This window comes from Berghia stephanieae, chromosome 1, assembly GCF_034508935.2.
Source record: "Berghia stephanieae isolate SIO BIC M18660-M18661 chromosome 1, UCSD_Bste_1.3, whole genome shotgun sequence".
In the NCBI taxonomy this organism is placed as follows: Eukaryota; Metazoa; Mollusca; class Gastropoda; order Nudibranchia; family Aeolidiidae; genus Berghia; species Berghia stephanieae.
Window position 1 is genome coordinate 9913891 of NC_088360.1, and position 12500 is coordinate 9926390.

Genomic DNA, 12500 nt, shown 5'->3' on the forward strand with positions numbered 1-12500 from the left:
AGATTACTACACCGATTCGACCAGGGCTAGGGCTGCACGCCACACAAATACAAAATAAAACGGGTTAGTATCAAGTATTATGACTGAGAGATTAATTTCAAACTGTTGATCCCAAATGTCTGTCCATCTTACCCGACAGATTACTACACCGATTCGACCAGGGCTAGGGCTGCACGCCACACAAATACAAAATAAAACGGGTTAGTATCAAGTATTATGACTGAGAGATTAATTTCAAACTGTTGATCCCAAATGTCTGTCCATCTTACCCGACAGATTACTACACCGATTCGACCAGGGCTAGGGCTGCACGCCACACAAATACAAAATAAAACGGGTTAGTATCAAGTATTATGGCAGAGAGATTAATTCCAAACTGTTGATCCCAAATTATGGAGATCTTTCCTCATAAAAAGTAGGGAAGCAGAAATTGTTAAAACACTTCAAGCTCAACTTAAGACATTTTTGACAAATAAATATTGCGTGAGTTTGTCGGGAATGCATGCCTTTGTGAATGGTGTGCGAGTGATGTATAAGAATAATTTCGGATTAAAGCATGTAGAACATGGCCTAGTCATGATTATGCACTACAATAAGTACCCGTTATCATCATCTTCATCATCATCATCATCATCATCATCATTATCATCATCGTCATCATTCTTCTTCTTCTTCTTCTTCTTCTTCTTCTTCTTCTTCTTCTTCTTCTTTTCTTCTTCTTTTTTTTTATTATTATTATTATTATTATTATTATTATTATTATTATTATTATTATGATAATGATGATGGTGACGATGATGATGATGATGATGATGATGATGATGATAATAGTGGTTCTGGATGTATCGCGTTCGGTAATTTTTGAACATGCTTTGGTTTAAAAACATCCTTTCGTTACAATAAAAAATTACATTTATACGACTTATAAATAATCCAACCTCAACCATTTCGAACTTATAAGAACAAATAATATTTAAAAAGTAAAGGGGAGGAGTTCTCGGAAAATCAAAGCGAGTTTTAGGGGTGACTCTGTGTCCTACACCTATTTTTTTTTTCGTCTTTTCTTCCATAAGACCATCTCCTCCTTCTCGCCCCGTTCCCGGCAAAACTTTCTCTTTATTTTGATTTGTTTATTAGATATTAACACTATGTTATGGACCTACGTTATCAGATAGTCTTTGATAATCGGAATATGTCCATTTTTATTTAGCAGCGATTTAATTAATTATTTTTTTTGGTACAAATTCATCTTGACGTCTAATTATGTTCAACATTATATTTATATATCGTCATCACTAGGTGTTTCTATCTTCGAATGTTGTTGCAAATGACGTTTAAACATGGAAAGAAAATATAACAAATACATTCCCTCCGCCCCCCCCCCCCCCCCCCCCCCAAAAAAAAAAAAAAGGACCTTCAGTGATCATGTTGTGAATGAAAGCAATGGTTTTATAATTGACTAGACGATATGTATTTAAAAAGAAAGAATATTATCATCTCCTGTTTATAAACAGAAACAAATAATAAAGACGCTTCGGGTTTCCCCTTTATCACCGGACAATGCGATCAATTATTGATTGCTTGCTTGTGAATAAAGTGGAAACCCTAAACGTCCATCTTAATCCATTTACTTATAATCTGCAGCAGAAATTCTACCGCATCAACTACCCCCCCCCCCCCACCTCCCCCAAGCTTCAAACAGCATGATGTATATTTTAGGGTCATTTATTTACCTTTGTATACAAACCTCAAATTTTGTTGGATCCTCTTTTTGTAAAGTCAAAACAAATAATAGCGATAGTAATAATCCAGTCGGTAGTATCTGAAATCTCGTTTTATAATCGATACAACACTTAAACGCGAGTCCAATTCTATGTATTTTCTTTCTTGCTTGTTTTTTTTTTTTTTCTTTCTTTTCTCCTTTAGTTGTTTATTTATTTTTCGTTACCAAGACTAACACTGCTGTAATCGCCAGCTTGATTTAAGTATCAGAACCAATGAAACTCGCCAATTCAGTGCATCGCTCAGTCCCGCTGACAATCCTGTCCGTCGTCGTATTATAGTGTCCCTAATATTGAATAAATCCTTCGGCCAGCGTGAGTACTTTCCCAATGGCTTGTCACACGGCGACGTGAGCGGGTCTGGTCTTTTTGTCCGCATCGCCACCGCCATCGCTGTTTTTGTGTGGTTGGTTACTTTTTTTTTCTTCACTCTTTTAACCAGTTAACTGTCGTACTCTGGAAAGACATGTATTTGAAAAATTTGACCAGAAAACTCGCCCTTCAAATATCGATCGATTTAAATAACCCTCATCTTGGCAAAAACTCTCAAACCTTAAGACATTGTTCAAAACGTGTTTTTTTTTTTTTTTTTTGTCCAGATTACACAACAGTTAACTGGTTAACAGTTTATCATGCACCTCAATCTGTAACGGTTGTATTGATGACTCGTGGATATAAATGCTCGCTTTCTTGTGAACGCGAAATGAAGGTCTAGAGGGTTCAAAGGATGGGAGTGGAGGGGTAAGCTGTAAATTACATTTGATGGATGAATAACTATCGACAATCACAATGAAAACAAAGGTGATATTTATTTTTAATTTAGAGTTGAAATGCGTTTCTCATTCATACACAATGTTTAGAAAAACAATATCGCCTGTAATAAACCCAACATCATTTCCTGGGTAATGCTGTAAATATGATCGGTGATTTAGTGTCGGTAATCAGATTGAAGACAAAGGTGATATATTTTTTAAAAATTTGGAGTTGAAATGCGTTTTTGATTCATACACAATGTTTAGAAAAACAATATCGCCTGTAATAAACCCAACATCATTTCCTGGGTAATGCTGTAAATATGATCGGTGATTTAGTGTCGGTAATCAGATTGAAGACAAGGGTGATATATTTTTTAAAAATTTGGAGTTGAAATGCGTTTTTGATTCATACACAATGTTTAGAAAAACAATATCGCCTGTAATAAACCCAACATCATTTCCTGGGTAATGCTGTAAATATGATCGGTGATTTAGTGTCGGTAATCAGATTGAAGACAAGGTGATATATTTTTTAAAAATTTGGAGTTGAAATGCGTTTCTCATTCATACACAATGTTTAGAAAAACAATATCGCCTGTAATAAACCCAACATCATTTCCTGGGTAATGCTGTAAATATGATCGGTGATTTAGTGTCGGTAATCAGATTGAAGACAAGGGTGATATATTTTTTAAAAATTTGGAGTTGAAATGCGTTTTTGATTCATACACAATGTTTAGAAAAACAATATCGCCTGTAATAAACCCAACATCATTTCCTGGGTAATGCTGTAAATATGATCGGTGATTTAGTGTCGGTAATCAGATTGAAGACAAAGGTGATATATTTTTTAAAAATTTGGAGTTGAAATGCGTTTCTGATTCATACACAATGTTTAGAAAAACAATATCGCCTGTAATAAACCCAACATCATTTCCTGGGTAATGCTGTAAATATGATCGGTGATTTAGTGTCGGTAATCAGATTGAAGACAAAGGTGATATATTTTTTAAAAATTTGGAGTTGAAATGCGTTTCTCATTCATACACAATGTTTAGAAAAACAATATCGCCTGTAATAAACCCAACATCATTTCCTGGGTAATGCTGTAAATATGATCGGTGATTTAGTGTCGGTAATCAGATTGAAGACAAGGGTGATATATTTTTTAAAAATTTGGAGTTGAAATGCGTTTTTGATTCATACACAATGTTTAGAAAAACAATATCGCCTGTAATAAACCCAACATCATTTCCTGGGTAATGCTGTAAATATGATCGGTGATTTAGTGTCGGTAATCAGATTGAAGACAAGGGTGATATATTTTTTAAAAATTTGGAGTTGAAATGCGTTTCTCATTCATACACAATGTTTAGAAAAACAATATCGCCTGTAATAAACCCAACATCATTTCCTGGGTAATGCTGTAAATATGATCGGTGATTTAGTGTCGGTAATCAGATTGAAGACAAGGTGATATATTTTTTAAAAATTTGGAGTTGAAATGCGTTTTTGATTCATACACAATGTTTAGAAAAACAATATCGCCTGTAATAAACCCAACATCATTTCCTGGGTAATGCTGTAAATATGATCGGTGATTTAGTGTCGGTAATCAGATTGAAGACAAAGGTGATATATTTTTTAAAAATTTGGAGTTGAAATGCGTTTCTCATTCATACACAATGTTTAGAAAAACAATATCGCCTGTAATAAACCCAACATCATTTCCTGGGTAATGCTGTAAATATGATCGGTGATTTAGTGTCGGTAATCAGATTGAAGACAAGGTGATATATTTTTTAAAAATTTGGAGTTGAAATGCGTTTTTGATTCATACACAATGTTTAGAAAAACAATATCGCCTGTAATAAACCCAACATCATTTCCTGGGTAATGCTGTAAATATGATCGGTGATTTAGTGTCGGTAATCAGATTGAAGACAAGGGTGATATATTTTTTAAAAATTTGGAGTTGAAATGCGTTTTTGATTCATGATAATATGGAGCAAACAAATGATATCTAGAACTGTTTGACGACGATCTTTTTGCCTGGCCACTAGGATCTAGAGCCTGATGGACGCGTTGGGAGGGAACTTATTACTATGGAGGTGAAGTGTGGCCTCTGCTGCCCTTGATGCACACGGTTGCATATAAGGGCTGTGAAGGACCGGTGTATGAATCCCAGGTCTACCGAATACAAGCAGCGAATGCTTTTGATCCGGCCAGAAATATTTAAGTAAATGGACCTAGATCTAATATTTATTTATATTTGTAGGGAACAATAATCCAAAAGATTCTAATATATTCGTAATTATTAAGTAAAAACACGATAAAAGAGTCTTGGCCACAATAGTCATTTCATAGAAATCGAACATCACCATTAGACATTAAGAAAACATGTACAACATTTTGGTCTCCTCGGTGGAATATCAAACGCCAATCTGACATAAGTCGTGGTGAATAAGATTGGGAATAAATATTGACCTTTCATATCTTCAAGATATGAAGTGAGTAGAAAAGTGCCGGAAGACAATAGAGAATAAAAAATTTTCGCGGCGGTGGTGGGGTTTGAACCTGCGACCTTATTGGTACGACAACTCCGCCTGGCAGGTGAGAGCGTGGCTCTACCGTGTGAGCTATCCACGAACACAAAAATATTCGTATCAAACCCAAGTCATTTCTTAGAGCTCTCTCTCACCCACTTCTGGAGACCGCCGGTTCGCACACAACCATCGCGAAGTTATTTGACCAGCAGGTAAGCTTAACAGCCAATATTCTCAACACAAACATATAACATAGAAACGATTGAGACATTGAGTATGCTCCTGTATATGGGGTGAATTTTTTAAATTCAGAAAAGTGAGTGGAGCAGGCACTTATGTTGGTAACAACAAGATATGAAGTGAGTAGAAAAGTGCCAGAAGACAATAGAGAATAAAAAATTTTCTTATCTTGTGACCTCGCGCTCTGGTTCGGGCCACTTTGGATCAGGTGTGTTATTTCTACTGGGTGTTTGGATACTTTAGAGATCCGGTGTTGTGCTGGAATATTACAGACCCGGCGTTTGGTGTCGTCGATTGACGTAACATTTATGGTAAAAGTTACGTTTGATTGCAAAATGATCGTCAATCAGTCCTGTTTAAGAAAACAAGTTGTCCGCTGATTCATATTGTACCAATTTTCAGAATGCTTGCTCTAAAAAAAAATCAAAAGAAAATTTGATTTTGAGAATCTTTTGCATCGTTCTCTCTTTTGTTCAGAAATATTCATGAATACATATAGGTGTAAGCAACTTATGGAAATATTCTGTCATGCCGGCAACTTAAATCTCGCGGGAAATCGCGGCTCTATTGCATGTGTATGTACATCGTCCGAAAAAACACCCTACGCGCTACATTACTTCAACCCACATCGGTGTCGCATCTTTATTTTAAAATAAACACTGCTATTTGTAGAGGACAACAAAACCCAATCTGTTATGGTATTATTCACAATATTAAATAGGAGAGAATGACGTATAATGACACCGCGTGTAGCAAGTGTCCATCACAATTCAGTCAAGTGTGCTCTTGAGATTCTTCAATACTCTCCTGGAATGTTGTTTGACTCCAGACAGTCGTTATTTCTCTCCTCTCTCTCTCTCTCTCTCTCTCTCTCTTTCTCTCTCTCTCTCTCTCTCCCCCATCTATCTATTTATCTATCTATCTCATACCTCTTTCCCCCCCCCCTTCTCTTATTTTCTTCTCTCACTATCCCCCCCCCCCCCTTCCCACCCACCCTTCAATAATCTCTCTCTATGTTTATTTTCCCCCCCTTTTCCACACTTTTCAATACAATACGACTCGCTCTTGATAGGCCCTGATAGTGAAAGGGATATAACCAAGTAATTATTTACCAATAGAGGGTATTGATTTACTGTGTCGTGACGTCAGACTGGCGTCCTCATCCCATCTTGATGAGCTGGATTCTCTCTCTTGAAAAGAGTCCTCGACCCCTTTTCTAACCCTCCATGTTGTTTATACGACGCTGGGTGAAAATGTCGGAGGTGACTATAGACTTTGGAAGATAAAGACAGTACTTGTTTTAATTATAATTGCTCTAGATAGCGCAATTTGGGGGTCCCAATAACTCAGTTGGTATAGCACTCGCTTTACACGCAAATGCACCTAGATCGCTTCCGGGTGCAGTCGATATTTATTCTGACCTCTCTGTCCATCCAGCAGTGATTGGGTAGCTGGGTCTGTTAGATCTGGCGGAATGGACCTTGGGGTAGACGATCGTCCTTCCGAAAGGATAGCAAGTTATTGCTATTGTCTGTTGCAGGCTATAGAAACCGGGATAAGTTCCGGATCCTTATGGCTAATGGCTCTGAAGGACTACTTAGTGCATTGGAGAATCGCAATGTTAATGTCTTGTAATAGGACATTGGTTTCCATCGTTGCTGTTAAACATTTCAAATTATTATTAATCTTTGTTCTGGATCATGATCGACAGATTTGTCATTTAATCCTCTAGCCTTTCTTTGGTTTTTCACTTTTTATTTTGCCCTGTCTTCCTTTATTTTGGTTTCGTTCCTATTTAAAATCAACATGTGAAAGATACCAATCACTGCGACTCACTTATTTTTCACACACATTTCAGTGAAAGGGCAAAGGACCTAATAGTATCATTGTCACCCGCCCGGTCCCTGTCACGCGCAATCAATGTCATTTATTCTTTTCACGAGTCGATGATATCGACTCGGCCATTAACGATGCAAGACATTAAAAAAAAACAAGACAAAAATCCCCAACAAACTCTCTTGTGCAATTCTCTTGTTACAAGCACGCATCACCAAAACCTGAAGGCGAAATAACTAGTTACGTTAAAAGCTTGATAAGACAATAAAGGGGATACGTGCACCGGCTTATAACAAGATTTCGCGTGTATTGTTACCAGGACACCATTAACCAAATAAAGTAGAACGACCCCACAACAGGGAAATTGTCTCAATCATTCGAATTGCATTTCTCACTTGATAAATAAACAAAACAAACAGATATAAATAAATATATAAACATATTGTTATTTTATATCTTAGATCTCGAGAAAATTAATTTCTATATTCACGAATGATCTAGATCTATCACCCAAAGCTCACAAATTTGTATTTTTTTCTAATTGGAAAATGTCCCAATTTGTAGATAACTTGCAATAATTTCCCCAAATGGATTTTATTGTTTGGCTCTTGTGTAAAATATCACGAAAATCGCCAACATTAATTAGATATAATTTATTAAAAAATGCAAGGCTTGTGATACTAAGCAATATTTTATTAACATTGAAGTTCTTTTGTTTTTTTTTTAGTGGGTTTGTGTGGCGGGGCTATCAAAGACCAAAAAACAGGACAAAGTAACAAAACAAAAACAAAAAAGCAACAAAGCTATCATGGAATCTCTTGAACGATTTCCGAGTCCAGAATGCTACGAGATATGATAACATCATATGCAATTATTAATGAAATTCCATCGATTCCACCCTCTCCATTGTGTCATCTTGTCCGGCAACCTGCACGGGTGTCCATTTGTCACCCGAGTCCCCAGGCCCTCATGAAACATTCATTACGTTTTCGTGTGCACAGGAGACCATGTCACGTGGGATGAAGACCGAATCGCAGATGCTGGCATTTCAAATTGTTTTCAACGATGTTTTTCCGAGTTGTTGTTGTTTTTTTGTTTTTTTCCATTTCATTTTTAATGGCAATCAATCATGGCTAGCTGTATTACATAATGACCAGCCGAAATACATGGTTCTTCCGGATCCTAAACACTGTTAATTATTTGACCCATAGCCTCAAAACTGTTCTATATCACTGAAAATTAGGCGGGATTTGAATTGACAATCAAATACTATATGAAAATACTTTCCGTCAGATCTAACAGATCCAACTACGCAAAATGATCAGGGAACTTTTAACGAGATATCATAAAATAAAATGTTGTTAAGATCACCCCGAGACTTTTTGACAAGTGGGCCGTACATATTAAACACATTTTAGCCAGAAAACTCGCCTTTCAATTGTCAATCTCATCTTGTGACAAACTCTGAAAATTTGGTCTTGCTCTCTTGAAGTTCCAGGGTTGGTAGGTATTTTTTGAGTGTGTGTACAAGATGAGGGTCATTATAATCGATCGATATTTGAAGAAAGAGTTTTAACTCACTCAACCCTAGCACCGACTATATCAGTAGTTTACCGGGTTACTTTTACCCCATGCCTATTTATTACATTTTCATGAGACAAATTATAGGTGTTGTATCAAAGCTAATGTTTTTTAGTTTTTACATGTTAATGGTAGTTGGATAAAACTATCTATGTACATGCTCATTTTTAATACATTTTTTTTCCAATTTTGAAAAGTAGTAAAAAACTCTAGGATTGAGTGAGTTAAAAATCGTATTGTCTCTTTCAGAGTACGTCAGAAATGTCGGACCAGTTTTAATTTGTTCATAGTGTATGAATTAAACGTTTTCTGAACAAATTGAAAAAAAAAAGGTGTTTTGTCATTCTTCGGTTGTTTTTCTAGGTTTAGTGGGGTGAAGGTCCTTTAGATCTGTCCAATTCCTTTCCTAATATTTTTTTGTATTTGTCCTGGATTGAGCCTCCTCGCGGAAATGCTAATCAAATGGATTTGGAAAGGGGGGGGGGGGGTGTTAAGTCGGATAAAAGTTCCTCATAGATTTTACACCAATGGACAAGGGTTTCATGCCGGTTTGTGGTGTATAAAGGACACTAAAATCTCCACGCTATCTTTGGAACAGAACGCCAGTCGTATCACAAGGTACATTCCACCTTGTCAATCAGACCCAGCTACTAAATCATTGTTAAATCTACAAATGCAAGAACAATAGACATACTATTTAACATCTTTCAGGAAATGTCTGAAGACTGAGTTGTTCCGCGAGGCTTATTTTTCATAAAATAGATGTTTCTTTGAATTTTGTTTTTTTTTTGTATTCATGCCTATTATGTATCTTGTAGTATCGTGATTTTTAATTTTGTTGTTTTTAAACATTTTTATATTTATTTTTATTATGTAAAGCGCCGCAGAGCGAGCACGATTGACGTGGATGTTTAGGCGCTATATAAATTCATTATTTACTATTTACTATTTACTATTCTCGGATTCGAAAGAGGCTTGTTCGATTGGTAGTCGAGTGCGTTGCCAAAGTCTTTGAAAATGTGCAAAATACCTAACTCAAAGGTATACCTTCAATGTGTCTAATCTTGGTTTGGATATCTGCTCATCTATGGCAGCAGCTTCTTATGGTTCACACTATTATGTTATGACGATCGACCCAATCAGCAAAGTCCGGTCCGCATTCGTGCACCGTCGCGAACCCGCCTGGTAGCATCGTCACAACACACCTTTCGACTAGATGCTCTGCCGTTTCGGGCATCTATGGCGTGCTGTGATTCCAAGACCGTCAAACGCATACTCCAGAAGAACGGGAAATGGTTCGCCTTTTCTCTAGACTGCTTCAATTCTACGTTAAGCGCTACCAGTTGAATTAAATTGTTGTTATTTGAAGAGGTGTTATGAGTACGAAACGCTCCGCATTAAGTATCATGTCACGTCTTTTTTGAAGCTGTTTTATTGGCAGGTGATTGACAGGGTCGATGAATCGAACCTTTCTCTTTTATCACACAATCTGGAAAATGTGTGGTTTTGTGTGTATTTGTGTACGGTGTATGTACGTGAGTATTGTGTGTGTGTGTGTTTGTGTTTTTAATATTGGTGTGTAACTGAGTGACTATGTGAATGAGCGCTACTTTAAAACATTCCATTAGTTTGTTAGTAGATCCTTCCTTCTCCATGGAGTGCCGAGGGGTTTCATGAGAACCGATAATCCAGTTTGGTCAAGGACATGAATGGGACCCCAAGCCCTTATCCTACCCTCATCGTACCCTCATTGTACCCTATCACCCAAAAGTATCAATCTTGACTAATTATGACAAAACGCCTTTTTAAAATTTTGGTCAGAAAAGTCTTCTTTCATCGATAGATAGATTAAAATGAACCCATACTTGTCAGAAAGTTATAAACCAATGAATTCAAAGATATCACGTGATATAAATTACTAGACAAGATAGGTGTGATCTTAATCTACTGAAATAGTATGAGATCAAGGTTTCCTTGCCCAATTGAAAATAAAGAAAAAAAAAAAAGAGGAATTGTGTCCCTATATGTATCAGGCACCTATAGAGCCATTGATGACCATCGATTTTCATTCAGAGAGATGTCTGACTACAGTATGACCCGGCATTGATAATCCAAATAACAAAAATATATAAAGAGGGAGATGGGGGGTTTGAATGCTAGTTGTGCTCTAACAAGTCCTTGAACGTTATAGTGGTGGTGGTCGGAGTAGTAGTAGTAGTAGTAGTAGTAGTAGTAGTAGTAGTAGTAGTAGTAGTAGTGTAGTAGTAGTAGTAGTAGTAGTAGTAGTAGTAGTAGTAGTAGTAGGAGGAGGAGGAGGAGGAGGAGGAGGAGGAGGATTGGTAGGAGGAGAAGTATGCATTGTTTCAGCCGTGGGGACGACGACGATGATGATGGTGATGTTAACACAAAAGAAAGAAGAAAAAAAAACTCCATCAATTACAATAACATTAGTGCGATAAACGAGATGACAGGCAATTTGTCATCCACAGCAAGCTCTGATCATTCACATGGCGATTTGCCATTACCTGAGGGCACGAGTCAATCGAATAACAGTGGGGAGTACAAAATCGGAAACAATAAAAAGATTTATATCACATTGAGATAAAGCTCGTATACGATATTGGTTGTCGAGCTGTAAACCACTGGTATACAGTGACCACTGGTTTACAGTGTTACTCATTCTCCTCGTGAGCAAAGTACATTTCTGTGGACCGAGGTGCATGTACATATTTGCAGGTCTGGTGGCCGAACGCAATTATGGGCTTGATTAACATTGTTGCACATGACAGTATTTTGCGTTGGTTTGAGAGCATTTCCATCACAATAATGAACCCATTAAAATTTTGGTTATGAGACTTACAAATAAGTCCACGTTGCTCTGGACATATGCAAGTGAGAAAATCGAGCATAACTTTCTAACAAGGAATGGCACTTGTGTTCAGAAATTTTTTTGTCTAATGCTAAATGATTAAATTTGAAATACCATAGGAAAAAGGCAATCACGAACAAACACTCATCTATTGTGTTGTGGAAATTAACATAGATCGACACGAACCTTGAGCCACCAACGATCAAAATCGATCCGGTAAGCAAGTTTGTAGATGCTCGCAAATGAATCTGGCAACGGGGTGGCCAGATGGCGATTCCCCAGGCCAAGATCAGATTAAGGACCGATCATTATGCCTTTGAAGATTTTCTAAATATCATTTTGAATTTACGCGTGATTGAATTGACCATAATTTAAAATAAGGTTTGTAAGTTACTGGTTTATCATCAGAAAAATAGTTTTATAATTTTTAGATTGCCATTAATTCTGTGCTCGGTGCAAACATTTAACGTAGTTTTCACATAGGCTGTATGGAACTAGATTATTTCTTACAGAAACTAAGACTTATTCGTTGCAGTATCTCATTTTCAATACAATGTGTTTGTTTATGCACGGGGGGGGGGGGGGCGACCCAATTCTATTAACCAATTAGACATTCTTTTTGGGCACCAGTGTGTATCTTTGGTGTAGATTGCCAAGGATCTGCTTATAAACGGAAACCATTGTCCCACCAAACCACAAAGCTTCACATGGTGGTCACTTCCTACCAGTATCAATGCCAGGCTCATCTGCTTTGAATATGTAGCACACGGCTTCAACGCCGTATTATGGGGTGGACCAGTTGACATAAAGTTAATTTAGCGCTAAATTGATTACACATTATGAAATGTTACTTTTTAGCTCCGTTAGAATTTACATCTTATTTTTTTCATCT

At 37.0% G+C, this 12500-nt stretch overlaps 2 protein-coding genes across 4 annotated transcripts in view; one reads left to right on the forward strand and one right to left on the reverse strand.

The window, feature by feature from the left end:
* The window catches only part of LOC144967568 (neuropeptide Y receptor type 6-like), a 23313-nt gene extending 21259 nt beyond the window's left edge, over window positions 1-2054 (reverse strand). Inside the window, exon 1 of the mRNA XM_078905015.1 lies at window positions 1748-2054. The gene's annotated coding sequence lies outside the window, so the exon portion shown is untranslated. The remainder of the gene's footprint in view (window positions 1-1747) is intronic.
* Window positions 1-12500, forward strand: part of LOC144967556 (cleavage and polyadenylation specificity factor subunit 2-like) — a 402879-nt gene that overhangs the window by 185628 nt on the left and 204751 nt on the right. The gene's annotated exons all lie outside the window — the stretch shown is intronic.